At 41.2% G+C, this 21589-nt stretch overlaps 1 protein-coding gene across 1 annotated transcript in view; it reads right to left on the bottom strand.

Moving 5' to 3' along the window:
* The window catches only part of LOC120045777 (zinc finger protein 385C-like), a 75776-nt gene that overhangs the window by 18445 nt on the left and 35742 nt on the right, over window positions 1–21589 (bottom strand). The window lies entirely within an intron of this gene.

The raw sequence follows: 21589 nt of genomic DNA, 5'->3' as shown, positions 1-21589 counted from the left end.
GACTCAAGCTAGTTAGACAAACTTGTTGCTGCAATAGGTTATATATCAAACCATCTGGTAGTGCTTGTCTTGACCGCATCAAATTGTTGTAAAGAAGCTACCTGGCTACAGTAGCCAGCTAATTTAGCCAGCTAGCTAAAGTAGTTAGGCTAATTGAGGCTATTTAGCGCTTCCCGTCCTTGTCTACAACAACCCCATTCATATGAAACAACAGCCTATCTGTTGGGTGATCATTGTAGCCTACTCCTTCTCATTTAGCCAACTTAATTCCGGAATTTTAAATCTCACTTAACGTCATTTGCTACACATGGAGCCTCTGACTGTAGCGCCACTTCGATTGACCGACAATAACAACAAGTTGAGGTATTGGGTGTAGGCTACCGGGGCGTGTCTTTTTTATGGGGAGCAGTCATAAAAACTGTCATAAAACAGTCATATATATCGGTGAACATATCGGAATCGGACGATATTAGCTAAAAATGGCAACATCAGTATCGGCCCGATGTCTAGTTTAACGCCGATGTGCAAAACCGATGTCAAAGCTGACGTGCATAGCTATATAACGTAGGTACATGACGTAATGACGCTACGTAAAATTTTGCGCTACACGTGCAACACAGAATTCCTAACCTAGCCCACAATGTCTGCTGTGTGGATCGAGCAGTTAACAAGTCGAGCAGTCATTTGAAAGAGAAAGAACATTTCGGCGAGATAACTCAAAGGTGAAATCCATTAACGCCAAGATAATGGAATTCATTGCCCTTGACAATCAACCATTCTCTATTGTGGGTGATGTTGGCTTTCACGACTGGTCGAGCACCGGTACACACTACCAAGTGCGCTATTTTTCAGATGTTGCCCTACCGGAGTTACACAGTAATGTCGTCACTGCTATTAGCTTTGCGACATACTATGGAACGCCGTTTGGGTCTTTGAGTGTCAAAAAGGATCCACGTCAAATAACACTATTTGACAATAAAACTATTTGACACGTTAAATAAGTGTTTAATTTGACACGTCAAATAACACAGGTCTATTATAGAATGTAGTGTGTTCTGAATTTGCACATGCAAGCCAAGCGCCACCATTACTATCAGTAGCACTATCAAAGCTGTACAAAAAAGTTTGCAAACAAGTAAAGACCGGCCACGATCAACGTGTTTACAATACCGCGTTGGTAATAAAGCATTACATAGCATACGTATCGATGAATCGTTGTGACATATGAAATACGAGTGATATTGTAATCAATGTGTAATAACTACATAAAAAATGTATGAAGGCGTTAAATTATTATGTGACGTGCAGTCATATTCAGGTCCTGATTGATCAACAAGCTTATTTGGCAAAGACCCAAACGGCGTTCCATAAAAATCCTGGTTGAGAATGAAATGACTGAACAAATGAACAACGAAACAGCACAGCAAGTAAGCGAAAGAAATAGGTTTTGATGATGTTTTACTGGTAATGGGGACATATGTAAATGCCAACAAAATAACTTTTTGGTCAGTGTGGTGTGTGTAACCTTTATTTAACTAGGCAAGTCAGTTAAGAACAAATTCTTATATACAATGATGGCTTACCCCGGGCCAAACCCGGACGACGCTGGGCCAATTGTGCGCCGCCCTATGGGACTCCCAATCACGGCCGGTTGTGATACAGCCTGGAATCGAACCAGGGACTGTAGTGACGCCTCTTGCACTGAGATGCAGTGCCTTAGACCGCTGCGTCCATGTGTGTGTGTTAACTATTTAACTGCACTAGAATGCTTAAAAGGTCGCTAACATTTTAAATATCAGTTATCGGTGTCAGGGTTTTTTTGGGCCAGGAAAATATCGTATATCGGCCAAAAATGTCATATCGGTGCATCACTAGTTTTATAATAATTTTGAATGTAATGGTCTATCCTTGTTGGCTATGTAGCAATGTCACAGATAATTTGATTGTATTTTAGTCAAAGCCTTTCTCTCAAAAAAGAATACTCTGCCAGGTAATTGAATACTAACGTCTGTTCGGATATTCGAATAATCGAATACCCGTGCCCATCCCTACTGCCGTACTGAGTACTTCAATCTACACATTTCTGTCCTTCTGTCCACTAAGCAGAACTCTCAATGTGCAAAGTTGTCCAAAAATAACCAGAATATTTTAAAGATTAAGGACAGCACTTAATCCAAATCAAGTTTGGAGTACTGCAGCTTGGCACACACATTTCTATTGTGGTACAGCTATAAGAGATTGGTCAGCAGAGAGAGAGAGAGAGGGAAGAGAGAGCGAGAGAGGGAGAGAGAGAGCAAATGGGGCTTAAATAGCCAATTATATTACTTTTGATCTTGATGGAGGTGAACACTACCCCTGGAGATATTACCATCAGCACACATTAATAGCAATCAGGATCCATTAAATAGAATGTGTGTTTGTGCTTGCGTGTGTGTGTGTGTATGTGTGTGTGTGTGTGTGTGTGTGTGTGTGTGTGTGTGTGTGTGTGTGTGTGTGTGTGTGTGTGTGTGTGTGTGTGTGTGTGTGTGTGTGTGTGTGTGTGTGTGTGTGTGTGTGATAAAGCAGAAACTAGGGGAACATTTTCACCTCCAACTGGGTGCTGTGCTAAGTTGTGACTTTTGGGGACCTTGACGCTCTCTTTCTTTCTATCTCCCTCTCTTTCTAACTCTCTCTCTCTCTCTTACTCTCTCTCTTCACCCCCTCTCATTCTCTGTTTCCCCTTTCTCTCTTCTCTCTCTCTGTCACCCCATTCTCTCCCTCGCTGTCTCCCCCCCTCTCCCCCTCTCTCTCACACAAATCTGCAATTGATCTCAATAATCTTTCAAGCATTAAGTCACAAAAAGTACCAGGCAAGAAATGTAGTGTTTTGCTCCATAGAAGCGGTACCCGAACATCAACTGTGAGTGAATTTATATTTGTCTCAGAAAAATATTTTGGCTACAAGTATAGTTAGAGGTTTAAAAAAAAATGTTTTATAACATATTTTGGCCTTCATTTGACACTTTTAACTACGCACTCAGTCTTTTGCAGTCGTTGTTTTCAACTGGTCGACTGTGCATTGAATCATGCTTTTTAGTCTTACCCTTATATTTGTTGTGTGTATGTCTGAAAGTATGTATATATATATATGCATTTTTTACACTACACAAGAGTTGCCATTCACGATCCATTGAATTGATGGTAAAACAGTTTTCCTCTTCTTTTTAACTAGGCAAGTCAATTAAGAACAAATTATTAATTTCAATGACGGCCTAGGAACAGTGGGTTAACTGCCTGTTCAGGGTTAGAACGACAAATTTGTCAGCTCGGGGATTTGAACTTTCAACCTTTCGTTTACTAGTCCAACGCTCTAACCATTAGGCTACCCTGCCGCCCCGTCTTTCAACCCGTCTTCGACTTCCCCAGAGAAAGATACCATATTCATGGATGATAGGAGTGTAGACGCAATGATCCTTTTCATAGAGTGGGGATAAAAGCTTATGAGGCAGAGAAATGATGGCACACTGCAAACTGGGGGCTTAATCGCTATTATTTTGAGGATTAGTCTTTGGGTGACTCACCGTCCCAGTGTTTATCATTCTTTTGATGAGGAAAAGGGTAACAAGCCTTTCAACGCAGAGGATCGCACTGACAGCATCTCAGAAGAGTGTTTCAGAGCTGACGTCATCCCTTAGGACACACCATATTGTCGAACGTTCCCTTAAGAGTCTCATTAGGTCATTAACTAACGTTTTCATAGTAATGTTCCCGTGATGTGCAAGGAATGTTTCCAAGAGACCATGTCAAATAGACCTTACTCAGACCGCGGTTACCATGTTCTCATAACTTAAAATATGTATGTTCTAGACACGTTTCACCCCCCCCAAAAAATATGTAATTACAAATCATGTCTTGTTGCCAAGCCAATCAAGGCTCTGATTGGTGAACCCCTGATCCAATCATAGTGCTTTGTCTGTTGGCAAGGTTTGGGATACTCTCACACCCAGTGCTTTAAACGTAGTGTTTTCAACGTATATATTTGAAATATTAGACATTTGTTAAGTTACTTTATTAACCGGAGCTGATAAAGCGCAAGAGGGAGAGAGAGGTGCCGCTCTAGCAAGCGGGGGAGGGGCCGTACTGTGAATGAGTGACACAGGGAGCAGGGATGGAGAGAGAGACAGCAACCAACCAAGCCTACTGGCGCTATAGTAGACTAATAGCTGCCATAGCTAGGCTATTTATCATAAAATATGATTACATAGTACCTGTCTTGACTGCATCAAACCCGGAGAAGCTAGTTAAGCCAGCTAACTGTTAGGTTAATTGAGGTTGCAGTGCATGCACTTTCTCATTCTACATTTACAAAAAACAACAACTCCATTCAGAATATTAAGTAGCAGCCTACCCGTTGGCTCTAGGTTGTTATAGCCTATCCTTCTCCTTTAACTTCTAATTCCGTCATTTTAATTGCATCTTCCATTGATTAGATATCTCCTAACTTTTGCCACACGGAGGCTCTATGACTGTAGCCTATTGCCGCTTCAATGACTTATGATTGGCCAACAACAACAACAAGCTACACTCGCCATACTCCACTCTCATGAAAAGCAAAAGCAGCAGCATAAATTATAAAATCTCTCTCTCTCTCTCTACTGCAGAAGTAACGTTCAGATCTGTACGTGCCCTTCCAGACAAGTCAGTTAAAATGACACAAACCCGAGACCTGTAACAATCAAACCAGATATCCGACCCAGACCCGTGACATTATTTAGAATTCTGGATCCGACCCGCTCGGGTCTCAGATCAGGTATCGGGTGCAATCACCATTATTGCTTACATCTATCAAGTTGCTTCATCTACATAATTGCCTAGGGAGGAGGGGTTAGGGTTTCTTCTGGACAGGGCCTAACTACTGTATACTAGCCCAATAAGCACATGCCTGGGTTCGAGACCCGCTAGGGGAGTCACCCTACTCTCACATTCTTAGCAATATACACTACTGTTCAAATGTTTGGTGTCACTTAGAAATGTCCTTGTTTTTGAAAGAAAATTTAAAAAAAAGTCCATTAAAATAACATCAAATTGATCAGAAATACGGTGTAGACATTGTTAATGTTGTAAATGACTATTATAGCTGGAAACGGCTGATTTTTAATGGAATATCTACATAGGCGTACAGAGGCCCATTATCAGCAACCATCACTCCTGTGTTCCAATGGCACGTTGTGTTAGCTAATCCAAGTTTATAATTTTAAAAGGCTAATTGATCGTTAGAAAACCCTTTTGCAATATTAGCACAGCTGAAAACTGTTGTTCTGATTAAAGAAGCAATAAAACTGTCCTTCTTGTGGAGCATCAGCATTTGTGGGTTCGATTACAGGCTCAAAATGGCCAGAAACAAAGTCCTTTCTCCTGAAACTCGTCAGTCTATTCTTTATCTGAGAAATGAAGGCTATTCCATGCGAGAAATTGCCAAGAAACTGAAGATCTGGTACAACGCTGTATACTACTCCCTTCACAGAACAGCGCAAACTGGCTCTAACCAGAATAGAAAGAGTTGTAGGAGGCCCCAGTGCACAACTGAGCAAGAGGACAAATACATTAGAGTATCTAGTTTGAGAAACAGAATTCCTCACAAGTCCTCAACTGGCAGCTTCATTAAATAGTACCCTCAAAATACCAGTCTCAACGTCAACAGTGAAGAGGCGACTCCGGGATGCTGGCCTTCTAGGCAGAGTTCCTCTGTCCAGTGTCTGTGTTCTTTTGCCGATCTTAATCTTTTCTTTTTATTGGCCAGTCTGAGATATGGCTTTTTCTTTGCAACTCTGCCTAGAAGGCCAGTTTTCAGCTGTGCTAACATAACTGCAAAAGGGTTTCCTAACGATCAATTAGCCTTTTAAAATGATAAACTTAGATTAGCTAACACAACGTGCCATTGGAACACAGGAGTGATGGTTGCTGATAATGGGCCTCTGTACGCCTATGTAGATATTCCATAAAGAATCTGCCGTTTCCACCTTCAATTGTCATTTACGACATTAACAATGTCTACGCTGTATTTCTGATAAATTGGATGTCATTTTAATGGACAATTTTTTTTTGATTTTCTTTCAAAAACAAGGACAAACTTTTGAACGGTAGTATATGTTAATGCCATTATTTGGCAACTGTTACAACACACCTATCTGACATAATTAAAATTAGTTTCTCAATGACACGTTTGTTCTACATGGTAAATGTGTTGTTGGTTTTAAAAAGACGATAAGGGTCTCTTTGAGATGCTCAGCTATATTGAATGAATAAATACTGACAATTTATGAGGTAGTGGAAATGTAGTACTACTTTGCGCTCAAGGGGAAGCCCTCCAGATTCCCAACCTTTAATAAGAGACACATTTTAATTAGATCAGATAGATGTGTTGTAACTGTTGCCAAATAATGACATTAATATATTTAGCTAAGAATGTGATAGTAGGATGACTAACCTAGCAGGTCTCGGACCCAGGCCACCAGCACCAATGACAAACGCCCGAATCGCTGTCCCAATAAATGTACGTAGTTCTGTCATCGAGCTGTTCTCGTCTATTAATGTTTCGTAATATGTCATGTTTCATGTTTTGTGTGGACCCCAGGAAGAGTAGTCGGTGCTTTTGCAACAGCTAATGGAGATCCTAATAAAATACCCCTCTCATGAAACGTGTCTAGAACATTAGTATCTTATATTCTGAGAACATGGCAACCATGTACTGTGAATGCTTGGCGGAATGTTGATGGAATATTCTCCTAACACGGACACAGCGGGAACTTTATATTTGTTATGTTTATAAAAACTATCGTCAACAGGAAAACGTCAGGTCACTCTTCCTTCACTATCAATTAACCACATGCGGAATGTCAGTCACTTGTTGCCGTTGGACAATTGAGCCACAGCAGAAGAACATGATTCCACCAGGCTTCCTAATATACCTATGGGCATAGCAGTTCAATAATCACCTTGCTCTCTTTCTCACCAATGGGGGTAAATCATGATTGCTTAAAGTTTACGCCGTCACCCCTCTACCTCCTCACCGCCACCAGCTGAGGGTCCCAGCATCAGAATACAGTATCTTACATCCAGCCAGTGGGGTACTGATGCCAGATGCCCATCCAAGGGCTATCTGCCATCCCTGCGTCTGGCTCTGGGGTTCATACCCCAGAGACGGGGCCATCCCCCACATCTATTTGAATAAATGTTCATAAATACATTTAGTCTCTCTTGTTCATTCAGTTAAGCCTGCCCTCAATTTAACTACCACCTGAGTGTGCACGGGGGCCTATGTCTATCCACTTGTTCTCATTTTGCTCTCTTTTATAGAATCACAGAGCAATCAAATATTTTTTAATCTTATTTCATTTTGGGCCCTGTTGACGTTCAGGGTTCTCTCTTTGGCTTTGTTTTGGAGCTGAAGAGGCGGGAGACAGCTGCCCCTCACCACCTGGGCAGACCCAGGGCTTACACACACACATACACACACACACACACGCACACGCACACACACGCATGTGGTTTCTGATTGGACCACTGTTTGTCTGAATGTTGTGAATGTGCTTAAGTATTCTCATAAAAACATATTTGACTCTAAAACCATCAAGGGTAGAAGACTTGTTATCTCGACACAGTTATCTCTCCGTTTGCACAAATGATGCAGAATCATGGCTGAAAAAAACAACACAATTAAATTGGAACGACTTTAGAGAGACGACTACGTACACTAAAGATTTAACACACCATTGTAACTAAGTCACGACACTCATCAACGCTGGCTACTTCTAATCGTGCAAAACATACTGTTTCTCACATAATGAGCATTTTAAAACGTGCTTTTTTTCCAATCTGTCACATTCCTTTTAGGGATATATTACAAAGTATTTATTTAGTCAAGGAATAAAAGCAATTACTGTGCTATACTGTGCTTATGCAATAATGATGATGCTATTTGCTGCTTATAGACTAGGACAATAGGCTGACAGGATGGGGGAGAGTTTTTAGTTTCCATTAGATAAGCAGGCTACCATCGACAGCTACAGCAGAGCTAAACGAGAGAGTGAGAGGGTGGAGAGAGAGAGAGAGAGAGAGAGAAGGGGGGGACCTTCCTTTTCTTGACAGCAAAAAACACCTCTGTACTCGTCAATAAATACTTTTTTGTCCAGGCAAACTCTTTTTTTTACTCTGTCACTGTCCATGCACGCACACATGCGCGTGCACACGCAAACATAAACACACAAACACACACACAGCAACCCAACGGCTTAGTGAGAAAGTCTTCCTGCAGGGTAACATCCAGCCAAGTTCAGGCCTCCCATCGTAATCTGCCCTATTTTCGCTTATTACACTCTGAGCCCACTTTCACACTGGCATTTTAAAACATACAATGAATTGTTCAAGGTTAAATCCACTGCTGGTGTCCTTGAGTCATTGAACCAGCAGGGCATTCTGAAAGCCTGTTTACTTTGGTTATATACTGTAGATGTAAAGAGGGCAAAACACTTCCAAATTTCCAAGTGCCAAATAAATACCATTCTTTTTGATGTAGTGGACATCTTAATGGCATAATTTTCTGGTTGTAAACAATTCTTCTGGTTAATAAGTCCTCACATAACTAGATTACAACCAACTAGTCTATTACAGCCAGGTAAATACAGTCCAGTGTTGGCAAATAGAAATCCGAAATGGATGATGTTGAGAGATAGATGGGAGGGGTTGAATGGAGCTGAAGGGTGGGACTAATAACAAGATAAACAATGTAAAGCATACGGGATCTGTAAAATGTAAATATGTTCGGAGCTTTTGTGAAATAGCATAGTTACAAATAGAAACTGGATGGACATCAGACATAGAGGAAGGACTAAGAACAAACAAGAGAGAACTATTGTAAAGTAGACTGTGTCTGTAAAATGTGTATAAGATGTATAAATTGAAGGTAAAAGCCGAAGTGTTTATTAGTTTACTCCAATTGGGGGATCGGAAATGATGCAGACAATTACATTGGAAGCAACATTATTTCCGCAATATTAAGCTGATCCACCCCTTAGAATAAATAAAAATAAAAATAAAATACAGTCCAGTGTCTCTACGGGTCCACACTTTTCAGTGTTAAATTAACACACTGCTTAGTTTAAAGACTTATTTGCATATTTCCCAGAGTGCCTTGCCTTTCGAGTGAATTGTAGAGTTTCCAAACCAAAACTGTATTTGATAGTTACAGAGACAGGGTTATTGCATTTATCAATTTTCGGTCCTGTGACCTACACCAAGTGATATCTTAAGTGAATATGTTATCATAAAAATGTAGTCATTTAACACAATACAACACATATTTCATAAGGCCTAATGTTGAGGGCAAGTCACATCATGCTGGCTTGCAAAGTGATGTGTAATTCGTGTTGGCATACAGACCAAAAATATTCATAATGACTGCCGGATTGGGAAGATTAAGATGTGATACTACCTAAACCATCTAAACGGAAACAACCACTTTGGTAATGAGTGCAATAAGTCCAACTAACAAATTTGATTAGTTAAGAATAGTGTACAGTGCATTCAGAAAGTATTCACACCCCTTGACTTTTTCCACATTTTGTTGGGTAACAGCCAGAATAAGAAATATATTAAATAGAGATTTTTTTGTCACTGGCCTCCACACAATACCCCTTAATGTCAAAGTGGAATAATGTTTTTAAATGTTTTACAAATTAATTAAATATGAAAAGCTGAAATACCTTAAGTCAATAAGTATTCCCCTTTGTTATGGCGAACCAAATTAAGTTCAGGAGTAAAAATGTGCTTAACAAGTCACATAAGTTGCAGTCGAGCAGTACATTTCTAACACAGATTCAACCACAAAGCCCATGGAGGTTTTCCAATGCCTCGCAACTAAGGGCACCTATTGGCAGATGGGTAATTATTGTCTTTTTTAAAGCAGACATTGAATATCCGTTTGAGCATGGTGAAGTTATTAATTACACTTTGGATGGTATATCAATACACCCAGGCACTACAAAGATAATGGTTTACATCAACACCATTATCCCAGAAACCATAGACCCTGTCACGCCATGATCTGTTTCACCTGTCCTTGTGCTTGTCTCCACCCCATCCAGGTATCGCTCATCATCTCCGGCGTATTTATCCCTTTGTTTTCTGTCTGTCTGTGCCAGTTCGTCTTGTTTACCAAGTCAACCAGTGTTAATCTCCTAGCTCCTATTTTTCCCAGTCTCTGTTTTTACTAGTCCTCCTGGTTTTGACCCTTGCCTGTCCTGACACCGAACCCACCTGCCTGACCATTCTTCCTGCCCTGACCTTGAGCCTGCCTAACGCCTTGTACTGTTTGGACTCGGACCTGGTTTCTGAACTCTCGCCTGTACCCAACCTGCCTTTTGCCTACCCCTTGTGTTATAATAAATATCGGAGCTCAACCATCTGCCTCCTGTGTCTGAATATGGGTCTCGTCTTGTGCCCTTATAGACCCACTCCAATTTGCATACCGCCCTAACAGATCCACAGATGATGATCTCTATTGCACTCCACACTGCCCTTTCCCACCTGGACAAAAGGAACACCTATGTGAGAATGCTGTTCATTGACTACAGCTCAGCGTTCAACACCATAGGGCCCTCAAAGCTCATCACTAAGCTAAGTACCCTGGTGACTAAACACCTCCCTCTGCAACTGGATCCTGGACGTCCTGATGGGCCGCCCCCAGGTGATAAGGGTAGGTAACAACACATCCGCTACGCTGATGCTCAACACGGGGGCCCCTCAGGGGTGCATGCTCAGTCCCCTCCTGTACTCCCTGTTCAACCTGCACGGCCATTCACGACTCCAACACTATCATTAAGTTTGCCGATGACACAACAGTCGTAGGCCTGATCACCAACAACAATGAGACAGCCTATAGGGAGGAGGTCAGAGACCTAGCCGTGTGGTGCCAGGACAACAACCTCTCCCACAAAGTGATCAAGACAAAGGAGATTATTGTGGACTACAGGAAAAAGAGGACCGAGCACACCTCCATTCTCATCGACGGGGCTGTAGTGGAGCAGGTTGAGAGTTTCAAGTTCCTTGGTGTCCACATCACCAACAAACTATCATGGTCCAAGCACACTAAAACAGTCATGAAGAGGGCACAACAAAGTCTATTCCCCCTCAGGAGACTGAAAAGATTTGGCATGGGTCCTCAGATTCTCAAAAAGTTCTACAGCTGCACCATCGAGAGCATCCTGACTGGTTGCATAACTGCCTGGTATGGCAACTGCTCGGCCTCCGACCGCAAGGCACTACAGAATGTAGTGCGTACGGCCCAGTACATCACTGGGGCTAGTCATAGACTGTTCTCTCTGCTACCGCATGGCAAGCAGTACCGGAGCGCCAAGTCTAGGTCCAAGAGGCTTCTAAACAGCTTCTACCCTCAAGCCACAAGACTCCTGAACATCTAATCAAATGGCTACCCAGACTATTTGCATTGCCCCCCCCCTCACTCTTTTACGCTGCTGCTACTCCTTGTTATTATCTATGCATAGTCACTTTAATAACTCTACCTACATGTACATACTACCTCAATTACCTCGACTAACCGGTGCCCCCGCACATTGACTCTGTACCGGTACCCCCTGTATATAGCTTCGCTATTGTTATTTCACTGCTGCTCTTTAATTATTTGTTACTTTTATTTCTTATTCAAATGTATTTGTTTTTAAAATGCATTGTTGATTAGAGCTTGTAAGTAAGCATTTCACTGTAAGGTCTACACCTGTTGTATTTTAATTGATACAGGAGTCCTTCCTAACTCAGTTGCCAGAGAGGAAGGAAGCCACTCAGGGATTTCACCATGAAGCCAATAGTGACTTTAAAACAGTTACATAGTTTAATGACTGTGATAGGAGAAAGCTGAGGATGGATCAACAACATTGTAGTTACTCCACAATACTAACCTAATTGACAGAGTGAAAAGAAAGAAGCCTGTACAAAATACAAATATTACAAAGCATGAATCCTGTTTGCAACAAGGCACTAAGGTAATACTGTAAATAATGTGGAAAAGCTATTAACTTTTTGTCCTGAATACAAAGTGTTATGTTTGGGGCAAGTCCAATACAACATTAGTGAGTAGCACTCTCCATATTTTCAAGCATAGTGGTGTCTGCATCATGTTATGTGTATGCTTGTAATCGTTAAGGACTGGGCAAAATCCTTTGCACCAGACACTGGGATACGAATTCACCTTTCAGAAGGACAATAAATAAAGTATCACTGATATTTAATAAGCTTACGTATCGGCCTCACGGCCTTCGTCAGAGCTCTGACAAAGGCCGTGAGGCCGATACGTAAGCTTATTAAATATCAGTGATACTATCAAGAGCAGTGTGCGGTTTCCTTTTTCCTTCATCTTGTTCAATTCTTGCCAAGCACCTGCAAATAAGATTGCTCAGATGTGCGAGTGCCTTTGAATTTAGGCTTTAAGACAACAAAATGTGGACTAAGCCAAAGGGTATGAATACTTTCTGAAGGCACTGTATGTTATTTATATTTGAGTAGCATAAGATAAATGTATCAATTAATGTACATGCAAAAACATTGATTTTGAAACAAACAATTCCAAAAATCTACCTGCAATATAGAGCATGCTGGGAAATATGATAATGATGGGTGTGGTTTTGGTTTAACACTGGTTATTAACATAAACACTGTTTTTTTGTTTTGTTTACACCAATGAGTGTTAACACCTGAATCAACACTAGAAATGTTACACTAAAAATCAACACGAGGTAACACTGGCCACTTGTCCAGTTGCCTTTGGCTAGAATGCCAGTAGTGTCCTTCCAATTTGCCACCTGAAAAGTTGCTGTTCTACAAAAAGTTACAAATATAATCTATCAATAACTATATAAACAGTTGACTACACATGCTCTACAGCAGGTGCAAATACATGGTGCACCCCTTCATTATACAGATGTTTGCTCTAACTATCAACAGGTGGCAAGCCCAGTGGCAAAAGTCCATGTCTGCTACGTTGAGCATAGCATTTGAGTCATGTCTGTATTACTCAAAAGCTACACTATCTACTGGGGAACGAGCCTGTGTTACAGCAACTGGGCCTATACCAGGCACCCCCTTCTGAGGAACAAAGCAAATAACTGGTGGTCACCCATTCAGGTCACCCAACAGTTATCAAGGGAACACTTGTGGGTCCTACACCCACGCATTATAAAGGTACAATCAGGAAGCTGAGTGCTAACTTGCTTCGTTTCAAATTGAATTTGTATAGTGACTGGGGAAATGTTCTTATTTGGATAAGAATGTTACAAACACCATGATATTGGGGTTCACTAGTACCGACCTACAGTATTTCATTAATGAATGCAGAGAGGAAGCTACGGTGCCTTTCACACAGATTCTGTTACCATCTCCTTAAGGATGAACTCAGCATAGCTGAGCTGTAGGAATGTGAGGACCTCTGAATACCCCCTAAAAATAAACTGGCACCAGCTGCACCCATTGAGATAAGGCTAGGCCAATCACTCCATTGAATGGTGCTCAGCAGATGTGCCAGCAAACATATTTCATGTCCGTTGGTGTCTTTCTCCGTCCGATCGACTTCCCAATTAAAAGCATTCAGAATATTAGCGTTCCTCTGAGTCTCAGCAAGACTGGGAGAGTGGCAAGCACAGATGCTTGAAGTGTCCTCTTAATAACGCTGGAGACGAGAAAAATAGGACACTGCTATATCAGCCATTAGTTTGAGACATACCTTTTTCTGGTCATAATCAAGTCATTACCAGAGGGCCGCTATTAAGGTTTGGTCATTTTTGTATGTATATGAAACTAACGACGACAGCTTGCATATTCAGCAGTATACTCCAAATACTGTTGTGAACAACCTCTACCACTTCAAACTGGGAATAGCAACCAGTGAGCGGACATACATATTTGGATCAGGACGTGTGAAAAACCCTCTCCCTTTACGATATCCATTCCTAGAATTGAAAGATTTAAGGCTTGCTGGCCACGTTTTTGTGAGGTCGGTGCTCCTGAGACCTGCATATTCCCGCTTTGTTGTTGTGACAATTCACTGGATACTGTGGCACGCAAGATTATCAGTCAAGTCAGCAGCACTTATGTGACTCCTTACTGCTGACAAAGTGTTTTGTGTCATAGAGATGTGATGTGGACAATGTGCTATTTGGGGCATTGAGAGACCAGGGGCCGTATTCAAAAAGCATCACATAGTAGGAGTGGTAATCAAGGATAAGGTTCCACCTGTCCATATAATATGATTCATTATCACTTAAAAGACAAAACTGTTCCTATATCAGCACTACTATGCGCAGTACTACTCAGCACTACTCGTTGTGAATGCATGCCCTGGTCCTCTGTATTGGATTTGTCATAATTAGATAGGTTTTTATCCATTACCAGGTTTTAACTAGTGAGATATAGATTCAGAGTAGAGTGAAGTCATTACATTTTATTCAGGTATCCAGCATTTGGCAAACATCTAAAAGTACTACAGTACCAATTTATTAAGCTAAAATCTAGCCATCTTGGAAGGCAACCTAAGCCTTCTGAAGATGATGGCAAAGCCGCATGATAAAAACCTTCCAAGTAGATAGTGTTGCTTAACGCATAACATTTCGTCACAGCTTAAAGGATATTCTAGACATGTCGAGTTCAGCTAACACACTAACTCGGAGCGCTCAGCGAGCAGGGAATTATATCAGTGGTGGAGCCCTCCAGAATCCATCAACCATGACACTGAGACAGAGAAAGAACTGTCTGGACAGAACAAATGCTATTTTCGCTAACGAGCACCAAAGCAGATTTAAACTGACTGACTGACCGATCTTTCTTCACTGAAAACAGTGTCCTTGATTTTCACAGCGAACATATAATGAAACATGTTCACTGTGCCATCTTCATTCTTTATAATTTTGTCATTATACCATTTAGCAGACACTTTTATCTAAAGTGACATACAGTTACTCGTGCATATATTTAACGTACAGTACATGTGGTCCAGGAAATTCAACCCACTATGCTGGCATTGCAAGCGCCATGCTCTACCAACCAAGCTACAGTACATGACCACATGTGACATGTGATCACGTGACCACATATGAATTCCTGCTTCATCAAATATGCCAAATCTGTTATTTAATGTATTTGCAAAGTATAATACAGTTGGGGCCGAAATGATTGACACCCTTGATAAAGATGAGCAAAAACGACTGTATAAAATTAATTATTCTATATTATATGCTAAATAAAATGTGGAAATTATATTATTTGATACTAATACAACTGCTTAGAGAAAGAGATTTTGTTTAACAAGTAATATTTTTTTTTCTCAAAAAGGTAGGGGTCAAAATGATTGACACCCGGTTTTCAATACCTTTCAATATCTCACCTTGCGAGTATAATGACACTGAGCATTTAAAAAAAATGTTTTATGAGTTGGAGAACACATTGGGAGGGATCTTACACCATTTCTCCATACAGAATCTTTCCACACCCTTGAAATCCTTCGTCTGCGCTTATGGACTGCCCTCAATAATTTAAACCACCGGTTTTCAATGGGTTTCAAGTCCGGGGGCTGAGATGGCCATTGTAAAAAGTAGATTTTGTGGCCAATTAACCATTCTTGGTTAAAATATCCTGATACTGGGTAAAGGTCATGATGCCGTTGACCTTAACAATGGCCCCAGGACCAGTGGAAGAAAAATAGCCCTATAAGATCAAAGATCCACCACCATATTTTACAGTAGGTATGGGGTTCTTTTCTGCTCATGCATTCTCATTTCGACGCCAAACCCACCACTGGTGTGCGTGGCCAAAGAGCTCAATTTTCATGTCATCCAACAAATGTAAACGTCTGGAGTTTGCTAAACAGCATTGGCACTTGCATTGGAACCAACCGGTGCTTTAGTCAGATGACATGATGATAGAGCTCTTTGGCCACGCACACCAGTGGTGGGTTTGGCGTCAAAATGAGAATGCATGAGTAGAAAAGAACCCCATACCTACTGTAAAATATGGTGGTGGATCTTTGATCTTACAGGGCTATTTTGTTAAGGTCAATGACATCATGGCTTTTACCCAGTACCTGTCACGTTCCTGACCTGTTTTCCTTTGTCATGTATTTGTTTTAGTTGGTCAGGGCGTGAGTTGGGTGGGTTGGTCTAGGTTTGATTTTCTATGTTGGGATTTTGTGTTCGGCCTGGTATGATTCTCAATCAGAGACAGCTGTTAATCGTTGTCCCTGATTGAGAATCATACTAAGGCAGCCTGGGTTTCACTTGTGTTTTGTGGGTGTTTGTTCCTGTGTCAGTGTTTGGGCCACACAGGACTGTTTCGGGTTAGTCACGTTTGTTGGTTTTTGTATTTTGTAGTGTTTGTTGTTTTTCCATTAAATAATGAATACTTACCAATCCGCATCTTGGTCCGATCCATGCTCCTCCTCGTCTGAGGAGGAGAACGACTACGACAGCCGTTACAGTACCAGGATATTTAGTTGTTATTCGAATTGTTTCAAGCCATTCGATTCATGCATACAGGTCAAATTAAAATCTGAGAGATAAAGAGATATTCGAAAGGTAAGAATAGCAATAGCTTCTTCAAATCCTACAGAATTCTTCCTACGTACAGCAAGGGAGATGCTACGGTTATCAAGTCTGACATTGCACAGATAAACATTCAGCATGGCTGCATATCTATCTGACTCATGATGATTTACAGGCTACGTACCAATTATTTATCCCTGCTCCCACAGAGTGCACTTGTTCAGTTCCCTTCAATAATTTAAAAGGAAATGACAGGTTTAAGAAATATGGTAGAAATCCCTCAAACTAGCCCATGCCTCCACCCATCCAATGCTTTCAGATTTGTGGGAAGTAGTGAATGAGTGTGCACTTCAGGAGAGATGTTATTGGGATGCATCCATGGTCTCAGTCTAGGGCCGTGGCTATAGCCCTGACTATTCTGACATCTTCCCTGATCAAGGGAGTAGGAGCAGGTAACCCCCGCACATTGGTCCTCAATATTTACTAAATAAACTAAAGTAACACATTAAACTAAAGTAACACATTAAAATAACAATAATGATGCTATATACCCCCTGTATATAGCCTCGTTACTGTTATTTTATTGTGTTACAGTTTAAGTCGGAAGTTTACATACACCTTAGTCAAATACATTTAAACAGTTTTTCATAAATCCTAACATTTAATTCTAGTAACAATTCTCTGTCTTAGGTCAGTTAGGATCACCACTTTATTTTAAGAATGTGAAATGTCAGAATAATAGTAGAGAGAATGGTTTATTTCAGCTTTTATTTCTTTCATCACATTCCCAGTGGGTCAGAAGTTTACATACACTCAATTAGTATTTGGTAGCATTGCCTTTAAATTGTTTAACTTGGGTCAAATGTTTCGGCTAGCCTTCCACAAGCTTCCCACAATAAGTTGGGTGAATTTTGTCCCATTCCTCCTGACAGAGCTGGTGTAACTGAGTCAGGTTTGTAGGCCTCCTTGCTTGCACACGCTTTTTCAGTTCTGCCCACAAATTTTCTATAGGATTTGAGGTCAGGGCTTTGTGATGGCTTCTCCAATACTTTGACTTTATTGTTCTTAAGCCATTTCGCCACAACTTTGCAAGTATGCTTGGGGTCATTGTCCATTTGGAAGACCCATTTGCGACCAAGCTTCAACTTCCTGACTGATGTCTTGAGATGTTGTTTCAATATATCCACATCATTTTCCTACCTCATGGTGCCATCTATTTTGTGAAGTGCACCAGTCCCTCCTGCAGCAAAGCACCCCCACAACATGATGCTGCCACCACCGTGTTTCACAGTTGGGATGGTGTTCTCCGGCTTGCAAGCCTCCCCCTTTTTCCTCCAAACATAATGATGGTCATTATGGCCAAACAGTTCTATTTTTGTTTCATCAGACCAGAGGACATTTCTCCAAAAGTACGATCTTAGTCCCCATGTGCAGTTGCAAACCGTAGTCTGGCTTTTTTATGGCGGTTTTGGAGCAGTGGCTTTTTCCTTGCTGAGCGGCCTTTCAGGTTATGTCGATATAGGACTCGTCTTACAGTGGAGTCACCTACAAACAAGCAAGATTTCTGGCTCTCACAGACCTGTAACTTCTTCTTTAAGAGGCTCCTCTGTCCTCCACTCATTACCTGTATTAATGGCACCTGTTTGAACTTGTTATCAGTATAAAAGACACCTGTCCACAACCTCAAACAGTCACACTCCAAACTCCACTATGGCCAAGACCAAAGAGCTGTCAAAGGACACCAGAACACAAAATTGTAGACCAGCAAGGCTGGGAAGACTGAATCTGCAATAGGTAAGCAGCTTGGTTTGAAGAAATCAACTGTGGGAGCAATTATTAGGAAATGGAAGACATACAAGACCACTGATAATCTCCCTCGATCTGGGGCTCCACGCAAGATCTCACCCCGTGGGGTCAAAATGATCACAAGAACGGTGAGCAAAAATCCCAGAACCACACGGGGGGACCTAGTGAATGACCTGCAGAGAGCTGGGACCAAAGTAACAAAGCCTACCATCAGTAACACACTACGCCGCCAGGGACTCAAATCCTGCAGTGCCAGACGTGTCCCCCTGCTTAAGCCAGTACATGTCCAGGCCCGTCTGAAGTTTGATAGAGAGCATTTGGATGATCCAGAAGAAGATTGGGAGAATGTCATATGGTCAGATGAAACCAAAATAGAACTTTTTGGTAAAAACTCAACTCGTCGTGTTTGGAGGACAAAGAATGCTGAGTTGCATCCAAAGAACACCATACCTACTGTGAAGCATGGGGGTGGAAACATCATGCTTTGGGGCTGTTTTTCTGCAAAGGGACCAGGACGACTGATCCGTGTAAAGGAAAGAATGAATGGGGCCATGTATCGTGAGATTTTGAGTGAAAACCTCCTTCCATCAGCAAGGGCATTGAAGATGAAACGTGGCTGGGTCTTTCAGCATGACAAGGATCCCAAACACACCGCCCGGGCAACGAAGGAGTGGCTTCGTAAGAAGCATTTCAAGGTCCTGGAGTGGCCTAGCCAGTCTCCAGATCTCAACCCCATAGAAAATCTTTGGAGGGAGTTGAAAGTCTGTGTTGCCCAGCAACAGCCCCAAAACATCACTGCTCTAGAGGAGATCTGCATGGAGGAATGGGCCAAAATACCAGCAACAGTGGTATTTTGTTAATAACAAATAACAAAACCTTGTGAAGACTTACAGAAAACGTTTGACCTCTGTCATTGCCAACAAAGGGTATATAACAAAGTATTGAGATAAACTTTTGTTATTGACCAAATACTTATTTTCCACCATAATTTGCAAATAAATTCATTAAAAATCCTACAATGTGATTTTCTGGATTTTTTTTCTCATTTTGTCTGTCATAGTTGAAGTGAACCTATGATGAAAATTACAGGCCTCTCTCATCTTTTTAAGTGGGAGAACTTGCACAATTGGTGGCTGACTAAATACTTTTAAACTTTTTTTTTTTTTTTAGACCCACTGTACATCACTGCACTTAGCAAAAGAGTGCCATTTGTACATCCATTTTAATGGTCAGTTAATCTGACTATTCTCTCATTGATTTAATTTACATACTTCAGCAATTTGAGTTGAGGTTTTTAGTATAGTTGTATTTTTAACAGAGCTGAGATTTACTTTGAAGTGCAAAGTGTAGGAATAGGCGGGTGAAATCAGTCATTGTTTCAGGCATAGTTGGGTAGCAGGAAGATAGGAATACTGTGAACCAAGAGGTTGTAAATTCAAATCCCAGTTGAGGACATGTTACATAATAATTACTGTGTGATTAAACATACACAATGTAATACATGTTAAATTGTTTCAAATACAGTAAGTTAAAAGCTGTGTGTGTGTGTCCTGAGAATTGCCAAAAGACAAAGAGCTGTTAATGGATTAGTGGTTCACCAATCAGGGCCTTGATGGGCTTGACAACAGTAACAAGGGGTGATGTGTAATGAAACTAGGGTCTGTGTGGGGGGTGGGAGAATGTTTATTCAAGACCAACAGGTGATGTGCCTGGGACAAACTGGGAACTAAACAATAAACTCCAGGGGACAATGACACAATGTCCTTAAAACATCATTGGGCATGTCTCCAGGACAAACTGGGAACTAGACAAAATCTCCAGGGGACCATGATAAAATGTCCTTGGGGACGTCCCCCAGAAATCAGGGAACCAGACAAAACTTCCTGGGGACCATTACACAATGTCCTGGTGACCATTTTGTGACGTCCTAACAACTCATTATTGTTTGCAGGGTAGTTAGCTTTACGTTTAGTCATTTTCAGCTGTGTCGGGTTTTTATCTAACTAGCTAAGGCTGGGTAGTTCTGGCTGTGTGAAAAACTGATAGTGACTGTTTTGAAGCCAAGAATAAACCAAATCAAATCAAAATGTATTTGTCACATGCGCCGAATACAACTGGTGTAGATCTTATAGTGAAATGCTTATTTACAAGCCCTTGACCAACATTGCAGTTTTAAGAAAAATACCTAAAATAACAAGAAATAAAAGTGCCAAATAATTAAGAGCAGCAGTAAAATAACAATAGCGAGACTATATACAGCTGGTACCGGTACAGAGTCAACGCGTGGGGCACCGGTTAGTCAAGGTAATTGAGGTAATATATACATGTAGGTAGAGTTATTAAAGTGACTTATGCATAGATAATAACAGAGTAGCAGCAGCGAATACTTACAACTGTAGCTACAGAATGACTTGCACAATCACTGTGTTAGTCTGGATCATAGTTAGTTATGGATGTACCACCAGTCAAGAAGAGAAAAAAAGAGGACATAAGAGTTCTCTTCAAAGGAGTGCAAAGGACTGTAAGTAAGGTTCTTGGCAACTGCCCGCACATCACCGCTGGCAAATTTACTTTCTACTTAGATGTCTTTAACTTCATCACAGTGATTATGGGTCATGAAGGTGTTCCATTTGTTAAGACCTTGTTCGGTGCTATCATGATCATGGCAGGAGAGTGACAGCCATGAACAGACAGATAGGCAGAGAGCGGCTACAAACCAACAGGTAAGATAGTGAGAAGTGCCTTTCCAAGCTCATAGAGTTCATAGACTGATGATCTGTCATAGTGTGAATCAAGCTGAATTATCATATATGATCTCTGATGAAATGATAGCAGCTTAAAGAGATTCTCCGGTACTTTTGTATACTTTTTAGCCAGTAGTTCTGAAAGTAGTACTCACGAGACAAAAGTGGTCGCCGAAAATTGCGTCATTGCTCTCGCTCTCACTCTCACTCTGCTGTGTGTGCATCTTGCTAGCTGTCACTCAAATGGCAAGTGGGCTGAAGCTCATTGGCTGAAACTCGAATTGCTAAGGGGCTGGCCCACATGGAGAAACATTTTGGGAAAATGGCACCCCACAGCTTCCAGGAGGTTTAAACCAGGAGGTTTAAAAATTACTTAGTAGTCGCCAAAATTCCAAAGCATGTCTTTAAGTCTAGGGTGCATTGCATGTGTTAACTTCATGAAGGAGAGAGGCAGCCATGATT

The sequence above is a fragment of the Salvelinus namaycush genome, chromosome 4 (genome assembly GCF_016432855.1).
Source record: "Salvelinus namaycush isolate Seneca chromosome 4, SaNama_1.0, whole genome shotgun sequence".
NCBI classification, from domain to species: domain Eukaryota; kingdom Metazoa; phylum Chordata; class Actinopteri; order Salmoniformes; family Salmonidae; genus Salvelinus; species Salvelinus namaycush.
The sequence above is the reverse complement of the archived record's forward strand: the minus strand, read 5'-3'. Positions and strand labels throughout refer to the sequence as shown.